This window comes from Prionailurus viverrinus, chromosome A2 (genome assembly GCF_022837055.1).
Source record: "Prionailurus viverrinus isolate Anna chromosome A2, UM_Priviv_1.0, whole genome shotgun sequence".
NCBI lineage: Eukaryota > Metazoa > Chordata > Mammalia > Carnivora > Felidae > Prionailurus > Prionailurus viverrinus.
The window spans coordinates 70,924,509-70,941,455 of NC_062562.1; the positions used below are offsets into that span (position 1 = coordinate 70,924,509).

Here is a 16,947-nt window from a genome sequence, read left to right on the forward strand (position 1 = left end):
CAGGCCTCCCGCTTTTGCAAGCCAGACTCGGGGGCTCTGCTTGGCCGGCGAGCCACCCCTCCGCCCCGGTTCCCTCCCGCCAGTCCGTGGAGCGCGCACCGCCTCGCCGCCCTTCCTACCCTCTTCTGTGGGCCTCTCGTCTGCGTTTGGCTCCGGCGACTCCGTTCTGCTAATCCTCTGGCGGTTTTCTGTGTTATTTAGGCAGGTGTAGGTGGAATCTAAGTGATCAGCAGGACGCGCGGTGAGCCCAGCGTCCTCCTAAGCCGCCATCTTGCAAAAAAAACCACCGTTTTTCCTCTTTAAACAGCATTGCTTTATCCATGCAAAGCAGTGAAGAAAAAGAAGCTGTTCAGGGCTCTGTGGTATGCAGAATAATGCCCCCTCCCCCAAAGGTGTCCACGTCCTAATCCTTGGAAACTCTAAATGTTTGGTTACATGGGAAAGGGGAATTCGGTTTGCTAGTCCGCTGACCTTAAAATATGGAGATGATCTTTGATTAATTTGGTGGACCCGGTGTAATCGCAGGGGTCTCTGCATAAGAAGGAATTGGAAGGGAAACGTCTTAAGATCGCAGCGTGAGGAATAGGCCTGCTGTTGCTAGCTTTGAAGATGGAGGAAGGGGCCACAAGTCAAGGAAAGTGGAAAACCTCTATGAGCTAGAAAAGGCAAAGAAACAAATTCTCCCATAGAGCCCTCAGAAGAGAGTGCATCCTACAGACACCTTGATCTTAACCCAGTAAGATCTATGTTAGACTTCCGAATAACAGAAATAGAAGATAATATATTTGTGTTGTTTTAAGCCACTGAGTTTGTGGTAATTTGTTACAGTAGCCATAGATAACTGATACAAGTACTGATATAAGAATTTACACTGCTTCTTAGAAAAAGTCACTTTGGCTCTCCCTCTTCCCAGGTCATCTGATTATTTTATTTCATTAGCTACCTTGGTTTCCCTTACACATCTTGGCTCCATGTTTCTCATCTAGATCCTTGGATCAAACAACCCACTGTAAGACTATTCACTGTGAATCAGCTATGAATGTCTTTAGAACGCACTTTCTCAGTATTTGGTCACTAGCTTTACAAAACACAACCAGTGTTAAGAGGCTACGTAAAATTGTGAAACTACTTTGTTTGCTGTTTGCTGCTGCTTTTCAGGAATTCAAGGTCAGATAGTGATTCAGAACCCATAACTGTCCTGACCTAATTCCTAAGAAATTATTTTTGTCACCTTGTGATGTTTATGGTTGTAAATGAAGCTGCTTATGGCTTTGCTATTTATGAAACAGACTGAGTGAGATGTATATCTTGTTTCTTACCTGACAGAGGAGGAAAATGCTGGGCCATTGTCTGGTTACCTGTTTTATCAGGCTGACTTGCTCAGTAGACTAAAGTACACGTTTGACAGCCTGACTTGCCAAGATATGGCCAACACATCTATTAACTCCTGTAAAATCCTTGACTTGATGCAGCATCAAGTTTTTTTCTCATTGCTCAATGGCCTGTTAATTGGTGTTGAGGGCTGAACTTTGCGAAAGCCTCAGTGGGATAAGTGAATCCCTTATCCTTTTCAAATTAATGTAATTCTTTATGTGGCTGGGAGTCTTGAATTCAACCAAAGTTTCTGTCTTTTCAGATAATTTTTTAACATTCTATTTTTAAGTAATCTCCACACCTAACGTGGGGCTTGAACTTACAACCCTGAGATCAAGAGTTGCATGTTCTACCAGCTGAGCCAGCCAGGTGCCTCCTCTTTTCAGGAGATCTGATTCTATGTTAAGGCTACCAGAAAGGCAGAATTCATAATTCTGACTTTCTGCACTTGTTTACTCCATGGCAGGGAAATTGTTTATTGATGAAAAATTTCTTGACCCACTGTGAAATGAGAACCCTACCGTGCCCTCCTTTCTGTAGTAACTGATTTTCCAGAGAGAAGAGGATATTCCATATTTTTGTAGACCTGAGGGACACTGGTCATCATCATGGGCCAACTAATTCTTTCAGATGGTATGTGGTTGAATCTTGTTTTCTTTTCTAATCCATTATGATAATGTCTGCCTTATAATCATAGTGTTTAGACAATTTACATCTAATTATCAATATAGTTTAAGTCTGCCATCTTGCTCTTTATTTTCTGCATTTTATCTTTGTTCCCCCCCTTTTCTTTCATGTTTTCCTGCTTTCTTTTGGATTAATAGAGTATTTTTTTTGTGATTCCATTTATCTGCAGTATTGGCATATTAGCTATACCTTTTAAATTTTTTAGTAGTTACTCCAAGGTTTACAATATATATCTAATTTTATCAATTTACCTTTAAGTAATGTATCATTTCACACAAGAGCCTTACAACAATATACTTCTGTCTATGCACCTCCCTCTGATGCTATTTTTATCACATCTTTTCTTCTACATGTGACAAACCATATACTTTACTAAGTTTGCTTTAAATAGCCAAGTAACTTTTTCTCAGCTTTATTGAGATATACTTGACAAATAAAATTAGTATATTTAAAGTGTACATCATCATGTACAATCATGATGATTTAATATACATGATGATTTAATATACATGATGATTTAATATACATGCACATTGTGAAAGGATTCCCACAATCAAGTTAACCAGCACATTCATCACCTCACATAGTTACCTTTTTATGTGTGTGTGAGACAACCCTTAAAGTAAACTTCCTTAGCAAATTTCACTTATATAAAATAGTCATTATACTATACATTTTGCTATATAGGCTATAGGCTACAATCACCATGCTGTATATAGATACTCAAAACTTATAACTGAAAATTTGTACTCTTCGACCAGTCTCTTCCCATTTTTCCACCTGCAGCTCCCTGCTATCCACCATTCTACAGTTTCTGTGAGTTTGACTTCTTGTTGTTGTTTTTTTTAATGACTCCAGATATAAGGGAGGTCATACAGTATTTGCATTTCTCTGGCTTATTTCACTTAGCATAATGTCCTCCCGGTTTGACCATGTTGTTGCAAATGGCAGGATTTCCTTTTTTTTTTTTAAATGGCTCAATAATATTCCGTTGTATATACTTATATATATACATCTCTTTAAACACAATTTTGCTTGCATAAAGAATTTTGAACACATCCATTTACTGAAAGTATGGGATGGGGTGACACACATAGAGAGCCTGCCACAGGGTGGGAGTATGTGTGAGTGAGGCATGCGAAGTGCTGGGGGTAGGTACATGGGTCAGTTGGAGGAATTGCAGGCAGGGCATCCCCAGCACCTCAGCGGTAGGCTTCCTGATGCAGTCCATGAAATGGTTTGTAGGATACACGTCTCTTTGATACATTTTAGCCCTGGGTGCCCAACCTACCCTTCAGTTGTGCAGTTCACCTCAATATTCTGGATGAGATAAGAAAGAAGTGGGTCTTTTTGGCAGATTATAACACAGCTGGGGAAGCTGGATACTCACTTACATGCTCTGTTTCCCTTGTGGGAAAAATTGCAGGTGAGTGGGTCTTATGGTACTGAGCTCTACCATAAGGTATATATGGTACCCTACCTTGGAGGAAGGGTAATGTGGGTAAAGTGAAATTGTTCTTCTTACCCTCTTCAATGAGTCAAATGTCAGAATTTTTAAAAAATTAAAGTATAGATGATGTATAATTTTATTTTAGGTGTACACCATAGTGATTTGACAATTATGTATGTTATGAAATGTTCACCCCAAAAAGTGTATTTACCATCTATCACTATACAAAGTTATTATAATATTATCAGATATGTTCTCTATGCTGTACTTTTCATCCTTGTGACTTATTTATCACCTTATCCCCTCCCACAGCAACCCTACCCCCCTAGCCCCAGCAATCACCAGTTTGTTCTCTGTATTTATAAGTCTTTTTTTCTATGTTGTTTGCTTGTTCACTCATTTGTTTTTCAGATTTCACATATAAGTGAAATCACATGGTATTTTTCTTTCTCTGACTTATTTCACTTAGTATAATACCCTTTGGGTCCATCCATGTTGTCACAAAAGGCAAAATTTAAAAAAAATGATTTAAACTCTAGTTAGTTAACATACAGTGCAATGTTGGTTTCAGGAGTAGAATTCAGTGATTCATCACTTACATACAACACTAAATGCTCGTCATAAGTGCCCTCCTTAATACCCATCACCCATCTATCCCATCCCCTGCCCACCTCCCTCCATCAACCTTCTGTTTGTTCTCTATCATTAAGAGTTTCTTATGGTTTGTTTCCCTCTCTCTCTCTCTTTTTTCTTTCTTTTTTCCCCCCTTCCTGTGCTGTGTTGGGCTGAGTTATTTAGCATGCTGGCTCTTTAAGGGCAGAAACTTGGTTTCCTGTAGCAGCAGTACAGTTATCCTGAAGTTAAACCTTAATGATTTTTAAAAGCATGTTTTAGGGGGACTTGTCTTCTCAATATGGGTCCCCAGGGTGATGGGTGTCCAGTGTGGGCCCTAATCCCCTGACTCCTCCATGCTTGTGATGTCTGTCTCCTTTGTGAGTAGTTGGGCTAGGGGGTTTGGCTTCCTACCCTTTCTCTGTCCCTCCTACCTTTTTGATGTCACCTTCTCTCTATAACTAGCTGTAGAAGATTCTGCCAGTCTTCAGGTTGTTTTCAGTGTGAGTTGCAATACATGTAGTTGTTGCCTTGGTGTGTTGTGGGAGGAGGTGAGTTCATGATCCTCTTACTCTCCCATCTTCCCTCTCTCCAAGCTAATGTCAGAAGTTTTTGCTCTGATGGTGTGCTGGAACTTCTCTGCTAGACTCCTGGACTTCCTCAAAAGTACTCTTTTATTGGTGATTGTCATAATTTTTCTTTGGTGAAAAGACAGAGAAAACTCCTATTCTACCATCTTGCTAATGTCACTTCAATGTCACTTCAACTTGTAAAGAAATTAAAAATGAGAAAAACCGTCTTTAACATTTAGCCACATATTTGTCATCATAAGCCTCTTCATTATGTTTTTAGTTCTAAATTTCCACTTGATATTTTCCTTTTGCCAGAAAAACTTTAAAATTTCTCATGAGACAAATCAGACAGAGAGAAACAAATACTGTATGATATCACTTAACTGTATAATCTAAAAAGACAAACTCATTAAAACAGAGACTAAAATAGCATTTACCAGGAAATGGGGGTGCAGCAGAGAAATTGGACAGATGTTGTTTAGGGGTACAGACTTGCAATAAGAATAAGTCCTAGAGAGCTAATGGACACTGCAGTGAACATAGGTAACAGTATTGTATTATAATCGTGAAACTTGCTAAGGGACAGGAACTTAATTATTCCAACCACTAACAGGAAATAATAATTATGTAATGTGATAGAGATGCTAATTATTGCTATAACAGCAGTTATTACAACATATGAACGTATCAAATTAATGTGTGCACCTTAAATTTACACAATGTTATATATCAAATGTATTTTAATTAAAAAAGCATTAATTATAATGTAAATCTGCTCTTGGTGAATTCTCTTAGCTGTTATTTGTCTGGAAAAGTATTTATTTTGCCTTCGTTAAAAAAATTGTTTTTTTAATGTTTATTTATTTTTGGGAGAGAGAGAGAGAGCGTGAGCTGGGCAGGGGCACAGAGAGAGAGGGAGACACAGAATCTGAAGCAGGCTCCAGGCTCTGAGCTATCAGCACAGGGACTCATGTGGAGCTCAAACTGACAAAACCATAAGATCATGACCTGAGCTGAAGTTGGATGCTTAGCCAACTGAGCCACCCAGGCGTCCCATTTTGCCTTCATTTTTGAAAAATATTTATGCCAAGTATAGAATTCTAGGTTGACAGTTTTTGGGTTTTCTTGTTTTTTTGTTTTTTTGTTTTTTTTAAATTCTGGCCCAACATTCTGCCCATTAGGAAGTATTTTCTGAAAAACAGACTGATTTCCAGCCCTGTTAAGACCCTCATCTCTGACCACTAACCCCCAGGAAGATTTTCCACAAACACAAAGACACCAGATTATAGTCAATCTCTGTGCCTTTCAGTAGGGGTCTTAATACATTCTCGTGGAAGAATGGGGAGTTCTTCCTTTGCTAGGCTGTCTTGCATGACAAGTCTGAAGGAAAAGGCATAGTGCCTCTCACTCAGATGGCTCTTTCCATGCTTATACCAGTTAGTATTATTCTTTAGTTTCTGTGCCCAAATGGAATTTCTAATTTACACCTTGGTGAAGGAGATCAGGTAGGATGCTATAGTTCAAGCAAAGGTGATGATGAGGTAAATTAAAACCAGGCTGATGGGGTTGACTTAACTAGATAATGATAAAGAACTGAGGAGACTTGGATGTGCAAGGTAAGGGAGAAGTATCAGAGCTTACGACTGTGCCAATCCCAGCTTTCATTTTCTTCTTTTGTGTAATAGAACCCTAGTTTTTAGCTGGACTTATTTTTGCTTAGTGCAAAGAATGCATGTTCAGGTTCTTTTAGTAAGTGGATGTGACCATATCACTAAATTCAGATTAATGAGATGAAAGTAGAAGCATTGTGTGCAACTTCTGGAAAAATCTTAGGATTGAATGAATCCTGCTTCCCCTCTCCTACTGGCTGTTTTGTGCATGTGATACCAGGAGCTCAGGCAGCCATCTTGAGGTCCTGGACCTCAAAGTGGAAGGCACACATTGGGAATGGCACATCATCAAGTGGAAAAGAGTCCAACACTCTGAACTGCTATACACTGAACTGACTACATCAGGGCTTCTTTTTTGTGTGGACAAAAAAAGATTTCTGTCTTATGTAAGCCGTCGGTTTTGTCTGTATATCTGTTTTGTTCTTGTTGTAGATGGTGATCTGCAGCTGCACCTAATCCTGACTAATGAAAACAGGGTGATAGAAGAGCCTAAGTTTTTTTTATCTTGGATGATGGAACAAGTAGTGATGCATTTGGTAAAGAATAAACAAGTTAGGAACTTCTGGACATAGATTATCCAATAAAACAATTATACACTGACCTGGATAAGTCTTAAATCATGAAAACATTCAACCTGTATTTGAATCTTTTTTTTCCTTTTATTTTCTTAGGCATAAACACTGATCTCATGCCTTAATTACTTTAGGAATTTGATGACTTTGTCTTAGAACATAGTGGAGTTCTGAAATATTAATGCTGTCTCGGCTTCATTTTCTTGTTAGTGGAGGGATAGATCTTAATCACATTCTTGAATTATAAAAAAATTTTTAAGTTTTGGGATCCTCAAAAGATAAATTGAAATAAAACATGGAGGAATGCATCATATGTTGGAATTATTTATGAGGTGCTATTTTTACTTTGGAGTAGGTCTTTGCCCTCAATCACTAACTGTTAATCTTTATCACATGTTTTGAACTCTCATGTCAAAATTATTGTTGAGCACATCTAGGGAGAATTAAATGCAGTTTACATTTTTGGCATTATTTATTATCATAAAACTTTTAAATGACAGTAATTTTGGATTGTAGATTTCATTTTGCTTTTTTATTCTTCAGGCTAGTCAAGGAATTTTTAGGATGCAAGTTTATTTTTAATTTATTTTTTCCCTCTGACTTTCTCCCTCAGGACAAATATAGTGAGTGGATTTGTGTTGGTAGTTTTAAGCTTACTGCCATCAAGGAAGCATTTAAAATGTCTTTAGGCAAGCTTGTTTTCCCTATCTTCTTGTCTGGTAGTAATAAAAGCTAAGTCTTTTTGTTTTTTTTAATTTTTTAATGTTTATTTATTTTTGAGAGAGACAGAGAGACAGAGCACGAGCTGGGGAGGGGCAGAGAGAGGGTAGACATAGAATCTGAAGCAGGCTCCAGGCTCTGAGCTGTCAGCACAGAGCCCGATGTGGGGCATGAACTCACAAACCATGAGATCATGACCTGAGCCAAAGTCGGATGCTTAACCAACTGAGCCACCCAGGCGCCCCTTAAGTGTGTCTCTTTTTATACCTTTGAAAAAATATGTCTTTTTTAGATGCTGGCAAACAAGCTGGAATTTGACCTGTGATATCTTTCATGGGACTGTATATGGGAAAAGGAAACTCTGGGGCAGATTTTGAGTTAGAGCTGATGTAATGCATCCCAGGGAAGCAGTGCTTGGAACTCAGGTAGCTTTAAGCAGGTAAGTTAATAGCAGAGTAAACTTGCCAGAAACAAGCATGTATAAAAGAATAAAAGAAATGGAAACAGTAAGACCATTGATAACAGAATACAGGGAGAAGGTTTCAGGGCCTCTGTGGGAATCCATAGAGGCCAAAGGCTCTAAAAGCTGAGACTATTTCATTTTTCTTTTGATGTAACAGTCATTAAAAAATAGTAATAAGGCTCAGGCCAGGACCAACATGGAAACTCACTTATATTATATCAGTGTTGTGTTTTTGTTTTTTTTTTTAATACTTGTATTACAGCATAGGGCAGTGTCGCATACACAAGGCCTTTTTTTGCGTAAATTGTGTGTTTCATTGAAAACAAAGACAGGCTTGCTTGAAACTGAATTGACAGCTTTGTGGCTGTAAAGATAAATATAGCACTTGTCAGGTAGTGAATTCATGAATAATCAACGAACCGGCAAAGGACAAAAAGTGACATATGGCAGCCTGGTTTGGATTAAGTGTGATTGTCACATTCCCTTCCCCACCTTTTTCCCTTCTCTAATTTATTGAAAGAAACAAAGCCAGCCTCATTTAGCCAGAACACGGTACCTCTGAAAAAGTCTACTTAGGCAAAGTGTTAACAAGGAAGTTTATTCATTAAATGTCTCCTCTACTGTTTGATGTTTAAGAGCCTAGCCCAAGTTGTTTGCCTTAATAGAAATTTTACTGAGAATGAAAATTTGACTTGAAATCTTCAAATAAACTGGTAGAGTAGTTTTTGTTTTTTCAAATTACTGCTACATCAGTATTTCCAAATAAGTAACACTTAACCATGCTAATTTGCCAGAATGTTTCTCTAAATAAACCATAAATACATTATAGGTGTGTTTTCATGCCTTTACCCAGTATATAAGCCAGAATAGAGAGAAGGCATTCTTAATTTTTCCCTTTGTATCAACCAATACTTGATTGAAGATACTGATTCTATTATTTGTAACAAAAAATTTCCATTTTTAATGGAAATTCTTTGGTAATGCCAAAGTTTTTAGAATAGTGTTCTAAGGAACTGATGATGAGAGGTATTTGTTCCCAATCCAAGTAATAACTCTACCACTTTAAAACTTTAGTCTTTTCTGGTGCCTGATGAAGGGTGAGGTGTTCAGTCCAGTCAGTCAGTTTGCACCTTGAGTTTGCCTGGCTTTCGCCAAAGATCTGATTCTGAAGGATTTCACATTGGAGAGTCTCTAGATAGCCTGATTCTCTAGTTCCCTGGATTCCACTCTCGTCTTTCCAAACCCTTTGAAATTGGCAGAGGAATTAGCAGTAAGTTTGTTTTTTTTTTAATTTTTTTTCAACGTTTATTTATTTTTGGGACAGAGAGAGACAGAGCATGAACGGGGGAGGGGCAGAGAGAGAGGGAGACACAGAATCGGAAACAGGCTCCAGGCTCCGAGCCATCAGCCCAGAGCCTGACACGGGGCTCAAACTCACGGACGGCGAGATCGTGACCTGGCTGAAGTCGGAAGCTTAACCGACTGCGCCACCCAGGCGCCCCGAGCAGTAAGTTTTGATTAAGTACATGTTAAATAAAGAATTGCTGTCTGTTTTGAATGGCTCCTGCCAACTTCCCCACAAAAAAAGCTTCCGAAAACTTATTCTTAGAATTGTAGTTTCCCATATGAATATGAAATATTAAAGGGAGTAATTTTTAGAAATCTGTTAGAGGGCTTCTTATTAAAGGAATCAGCAGAGCAGTACATTAATTATTTTATTCCAGTGAGTACAAGTGAGACACTGAATAACATCTGGCTTTGTTCAAATTCATTGGAAGATTCCTTGATAAGATTTTTCATGTAAATTCTCTTGCACTGTGTACCAGTAGCCCCTTTTTTCACCTTAAAGTATAATCTAACTTTCTCTGCGTGACATTATCCCCCTATAATTCAGAGTAGTGAATGGTCATGAGATATTCAGCAAGTAATTTGTTAAATCTAGGAATTCGATTAAGTTTGTAATTAATTTACTTTTACAATACAAATTATGGTAGATTAACACTTAATTTTATAATAGTTTTTGACTTGTTTCCTTGATCATGGGGAAGGAGACGGTGTTACTGTGAATGCCCTTGTTTATTCTATAGCCTGGCATGTATATGTGCATCTCAATGTCATGTGGTATGTGTGTTGGGGCAAGAAAAAACCATGAAGGACTACTGTTGTATAGACAGACGGTATCTAAGAAAAACAAAGTGTAATATCTGTTGAAAAATAAACTTGGCTAATGACCTTTAACCTTTAAAATTACCTTCAGCCAAGCAACTCTATCAGTTTATCAGCAGTTTTGAAAATGCCTAATACTTATGCCATGGTTCAGCTATAGAAAGCGCAGACTGGGTTGGAATGAGAATGGTCATGGGAAGCCTGCCCTTCAAACTCCTGAAGATAAGCCCTAATACTGAATTGTGTATATTTACTCCCTCTGCGACTAACTCAGTGAATAAAGCCTATTCATCAAGGAAATCTTGTCTTTGACTCAGATCCATTTGTCACAAATCATACACTTCAATTTTAGGATTACGTCAGGCTGAAATTATGAACAAAGCATGCTGCTATGTTCATTCTTTTATAACACAAAGGGTGGCTTATCATCAAATTGCCTATGGTAGTATCACCAGCAGTTTTATGTATTTAGGGTAAATTCTGCCAACTCTGCCTGAAAGCTATTGAGCTTTCACTTTTGGAACAAGTAATAAAGAATCTTTGTTGTGTATTGAATGCTTACCATTTGCCAAACATTGTATTATGCTGAACTGGAGACAAGTTAATACACAGTTTCTACTTGCTGGTAAACACAGAGTATTGTTAGGAAGATATAACACACATGAGACAGAAGTTTATCCAGAGCTGAATTTTAAGAATAGTTTTTATTTTTATCAAAGGCCATCTTAGTCATTGGAGGTTTATAGTCTATAAAACAGAAGTGTTAGAACTGCTATTGGGTGAGGGAAGAGGAAGACACATTTAAAAATTCTATTTAAGAAGCCATTAATGAACCCCTTTTTTTGTTTCAGAAACTCTTTGATAGTCACTGCGGTTACAAACCTGATTATGCTCCCAAGATACTCAAAAGTATAGGACACAAGAACAACTGCATTGCCCTTTACAGAATACAAATTGCGTTTGATATTATATTATCTACATTATTCCTTAAAATTTTTTTTTAATGTTTACTTATTTTTGAGAGAGTGAGAGAGAGAATGGGATCGGGATGGGGCAGAGAGAGAGGGAGACACAGAATCTGAAGCAAGCTCCAGGCTCTGAGCTGTCAGCACAGAGCCCAACCTGGGGCCTGAACTCACAAATCATGAGATCATGACCTGAATTGAAGTCTGATGCTTAACTGACTGAGCCACCCAGACATCCTTCTCCATTTTCTTTGTGACAGTACTGTTGGCGTTTTACATTTCAAAGGCTGAGACTAAATGGAGAATAGAGGAGGTGGTTAGTCCCACTCCTGTGTTTCTGCAGTATCTTTAGAAAATGCTGAGTCAGATAAGCTATTAATAAACTATGTAGAAAAGCACAAGGGACCTTTAGAATATATCCTGTATTGATCTTTGAGTGACTTTGCTAGGATAAAATGGTGAAGCAAAGCCATTTAGTGATTTGATAATATTGACAAGATGAGATATATACATTTCTTTATTATCATAACAGATACATAATGTGCTTCAGGCATTGTATTCATTGACTGTTCTATTTGGTTTTGTTGTCATTCTTAGTAATCTAAGCATGCTTGATGCAGAAGATTGCAAAGTACAGATAAATATGAAGGTCCAGAAAAAAATTAATTTACTCTGCCTCTCATCACCCAGAAGTAGTCATTGTGAACATTTTGATCTATTTCCTCCAGTTCCTTTTTAAGCTTTAAAATATGGGTCCAAATTGTACTATATTTTTATGTAGGGACTTTCACCTCACGTTAAAAATAGTTAATATTTCTTGGGCATTAACTATATGTTTGGCACAGAGGTAATATTATGTTTTGAAGATTTTATTTTAAAAATCTGTACCATTAAATACATGCAAAGGGATCTAGGCATCACATACACATGGGTTATGGATTTCTGTGAATGGATCACCTAATGTGAGAACAATGTGAGAATGTAGAATAATATTGAAGGGTGGCAGAATATGCTACCTAAACATATGCCACTTTGGCATAAGGATTATTTTTAGCTAGAGGCACGTGAAAAACAGCAGGTGCAGAGAAGAATGCTCTGATCACCCATGTGAAAGATGCCCTCCCTATAGGGGAAGAAACATGCTTATCACTGGAGTAAGGAGTTGAGACTGGGTATTCTGTACAAACAGACCTTGTTAAAATAACAATTTTCATTTAGGTTTGCCATATATTCTAGTTGTCTTTCCAAAATCATCTCTTCTTGTTCAACCTAATATCGAAGAACTTGGATTTTGCCGGTTCTTTAGGTCTTCATTTTCTTGTGGGAACTTCCAAGTGTATGTAAAAAGTAAAATTTGTGTGCCTTTCTCCTGTTAATCTGTTTTAACTCAATTTAATTCTCAGGCCCAGCTGGAGACTGTAAGATGGTAGAGGTAAAATTTTACCCACCCTACATTGTTTGTCCACATGTGTGTTTTTTCCCATTCCATTCTCTAGCCTCCCCATCAGAAATACTACTGTCCTCAATTTTACCATTTTCTTGCCTTTTAAATTTTTATTATTTTACCTTATTGTAAAAAATTTAATTTAATTTTTTAGCATTTATTTTTTTATTGAAGAATAATTGACATACAATATTGTACTGGTTCAGGTGAATAGCCTAATGATTAAATATTTATATACATTACAAAATGGTCACCACATGTCTAGTTACCATCTGTCACTATACAAAGTTCTTATAATATTATTAACTATATTCCCTATTTATACATTACATCCTGTGTTTTATTTATTGTAGAACTGGAATACTGTACCTCTTAATCACCTGTTTTGTCTGTCAAACTCCCCTCCCCAGCAACCATCATTTTGTTCTCTGTAACTATGAATCTGTTTCTCTTTTGGTTGCTCTTTTTTTTTTAAGCAATGTTTTATTTTTTTTAATGTTTATTTTGAGAGAGAGAGAGAGGTAGAGAGAGAGAGAGAGAGCAAGCAGGGGAGGGGCAGAGAGAGAGAGGGAGACAGAGAATCCCAAGCAGGCTCCATGCTATCAGTGCAGAGCCTGACACAGTGTCCAATCCCACAACCGTGAGATCATGACCTGAGCCGAGATCAAGAGTTGGAGGCTTAACTGACTGAGCCACCCAGACACCCCCATTTGTTTCGTTTTTTTTTTTTTTTTTTCTTTTTAGATTCTATGTATAAGTGAAATCATACAGGCTTTTTTTTTTTCTCTGACTTATTTCACTTAACATAACACCCTCTAGGTCCATCCATATTGTTGTGAATGGCATGGTTTCATTCCTTTTTATGGCTGAGTAATACTCCATTGTGTATATATACCACATCATCTTTACCCATTTATCTCTCAGTGTACACCTAGGTTGCTTCCATACCTTGCCTATTGTAAATAATGCTACAATGAACATAGGACTGCTTATGTCTTGTTGCATTGGTGTTTTCATTTTCTTTGGAAAAAGATGCAGAAGAGAAATTGCTGAATTGTATGGTATGTCTATTTTTAATTTTTTGAGAAACCTATACTGTTTTCCATAGTGGCTGCACCAATTTACATTCTCACCAACAGTGCATGAGTGTCCCTTTTCTCTACATTCTTGCCAGCACTTGTTATTTTGTGTTTGTTGATGACAGCCATCTTGACAGGTATGAGGTGATAGCTTACTGAGGTTTGGATTTGCATTTCTCTGATGATTAGTGATATTGGGTATCGTTCTTTGTATCTGTTGGCCATCTTTATTTCTTCTTCTGGAAAAATGTCTATTCGGGTCCACTGCCAATTTTTTAATTGGATTGTTTTTTTTTTAATATTGGGATGAATGAGTTTTTAATATATTTTGGTTATTAATCCCTTACCAAATATATCATTTGCAAATAGGTTGCCCTTTCATTTTGTTGATGGTTTACTTGCTGTACAAAAACCTTTTTAGTTTAATGTAGTCCCTTTTGTCATTCTTTTTTTTTTTTTTTAATTTTTTTTTTCAACGTTTATTTATTTTTGGGACAGAGAGAGACAGAGCATGAATGGGGGAGGGGCAGAGAGAGAGGGAGACACAGAATCGGAAACAGGCTCCAGGCTCTGAGCCATCAGCCCAGAGCCCGACGCGGGGCTCGAACTCACGGACCGCGAGATCATGACCTGGCTGAAGTCGGACGCTTAACCGACTGCGCCACCCAGGCGCCCCTCCTTTTGTCATTCTTTCCTGAGGAGACATATCTCAAAAATTGTTGCTAATATCAATGTCAAAGAGCTAACTGCCTATAATTTCTTTTAGGAGTTTTATAGAATCAGATCTTTAATCCATTTGGGGTTTATTTTTGTCTGTGGTATAACAGAGTGGTCCAATTTCATTCTTTTCCATATAACAGTCCAATTTTCCCAACACCATTTATTAAAGAGACTTTATTGTATATTCTTGTGTCCTTTTATAAATTGACCATATATGTGTGGGTTTATTCCTGAATTATCTATTCACTTCCATTGATCCATTTGTCTGTTTTGTGCTTGTTTCATACTGTTTTGATTACTATAATTTTGTAGTAGTAGAGTTTGTAGTAGAGTTTGAAACTAGGACGTGTGGATACATCTAGCTGTGTTCAAGATTGCTTTGGCTATTTGGGATCTTTTCTGGTTCCATAGAAATTTTAGGATGGTCTTTTCTAGGTCTGTGAAAAATGCCATTGCTATTTTGATAGGGATTTAACTGAATCTGTACATTGCTTTGGGTAGTATGGCCATTTTAACAACATTAATTTTTCCAATCCATGTGCATGGTATATCTTTCCATTTGTTTGTTTTGGCTTCCCCTTTATCATCAGTGTCTTATAGTTTTCGGAGTACAGGTCTTTCACTTTGTTGGTTAAATTTATTCCTAGGTATTTTATCCTTTCAGATACAGTTATAAATAGGACTTTCTTAATTTCTCTTTCTGATTGTTATTAGTAACGAACTATAGAAATGATCCCTGAAAGTATAGTCTTTCTGATTGTTATTAGTGTACAGAAATACAACAGATTGGTTTTGTATTCTGCAACTTTACTGAATGTATTTATTTTCACAGTTTGTTGATGGGGGTTTTAGGGTTTTCTATATATAGTGTCATGTCATCTGCAAATAGTGACAGTTGTACTTCTTCCTTTTGAATGAGGATCCATTTATTTATTTATTTACTAAGCCTAATTGCTGTGTCCAGGGCTACTAGTCCTATGTTGAATAAAAGTGGTGAGGGTGAGCATCGTTGTGTTGTTCCTCATCTTACAGGAAAAGCTTTCAGTTGTTCACAAGGAGTATGATGTTAGCTGTGTGTTTGTCATATTTTGCCTTGATTATGTCGAGGCGTATTTCTTCTATACCCACTTTGTTGAGAGTTTTTATCCTAAATGGATGTTGAGTTTTATCAAATGCTATTTTGTCTGCAACTATTGAGATGATTATATGGTTTTTGTCTCTCATTTTGTTAATGTGGTAAATCACATTGATTTGTGGATATTGAACTCTCCTTGCATCCCTGGAATAAATCTCACTTGATGATGGTTTATAGTCCTTTCAATGTCTCTGTCTCAAAAAAAAAAAAGTCTTTCTTGCCTCTCTACTTTTTCCACTATGATTGTTTGTTTTGTTTCTTAAATTCCACATGAGTGAAATCACATGGTATTTGTCTTTCTCTGACTTAGCATAATATTCTCTAGCTCCATCCACGTCATTGCAGATGGCAAGAGTTCATTCTTTTTTATGGCTGAGTAACATTCCATTATATATATGTGTGTATGTATTAATATATATATACACACACATACACAGCACATCTTCTTTATCCATTCATCAGTCAGTGGGCATTTGGGCTCTTCCATAATTTAGCTATTGCTGATAATGCTGCTATAAACATCAGGGTGCATGTATCCCTTCTAATGAGTATTTTTGTATCCTTTGGGTAAATACCTAACAGTGCAATTGCTGGATCATAGGGTAGTTCTATTTTTGCCTTTTTCAGGAACCTCCATATTATTTACCAGAGTGGTTGTACCAGTTTGCATTCCCACCAGTGGTGTAAGAGGGTTCCCCTTTCTCCACACCCTTGCCGATACCTGTTTCCTTTGTTGTTAATTTTAGCCATTCTGACAGGTGTGAGGTGGTATCTCATCATGGTTTTGATTTCTATTTCCCTGATGATGAATGATTAAGAGTACTTTTTAACATAAAAAACTATTCCCTGTCTTCAAATATGGTTATATTCTGAGGTACTGGGCATTAGGGTTTCAACATATGAGTGGATGGCAGGGCACACAATTCAGCCCATAAAACAGAATGAGGGGCAATATAGAAGAGATAGAGGGTATAAATTTCAATAAGGAACTTAAGAGGACTGGCCAGAGAGGTAAAAGGAAAACAGGTAGAGAGTTGAGTGAACATGATAGGAGAGTTTCAGGGAGGGAACATTCAGCCACGAGCCTCCCAGATTCTACTTCTAATCACTGATGCCAAATTGTTTTATTTTCCTATATACTTTCTTTTTCTAAAATGGAGGGTTTTAATAGAAATGCTGAAGTAAACGTTTAATAGGGTTTTCCTTACTCATATTCCCTTGAAAAATGGTTATGAATCAGAGTCCTTTATCTAAAGTTTTTGATGCCAGAAAATACTGAATATCTTTTTGCTGTGTTTTCAAATCTGCAAGAGAATGG

General features: G+C 37.3%; 1 protein-coding gene and 1 pseudogene across 5 annotated transcripts in view; one reads left to right on the plus strand and one right to left on the minus strand.

Moving 5' to 3' along the window:
• LOC125151533 (cytochrome c oxidase assembly factor 1 homolog) overlaps positions 1–16,947 on the plus strand; it is a 100,208-nt gene that overhangs the window by 50,276 nt on the left and 32,985 nt on the right. The window lies entirely within an intron of this gene.
• Positions 15,150–15,246, minus strand: LOC125161427 (uncharacterized; annotated as a pseudogene).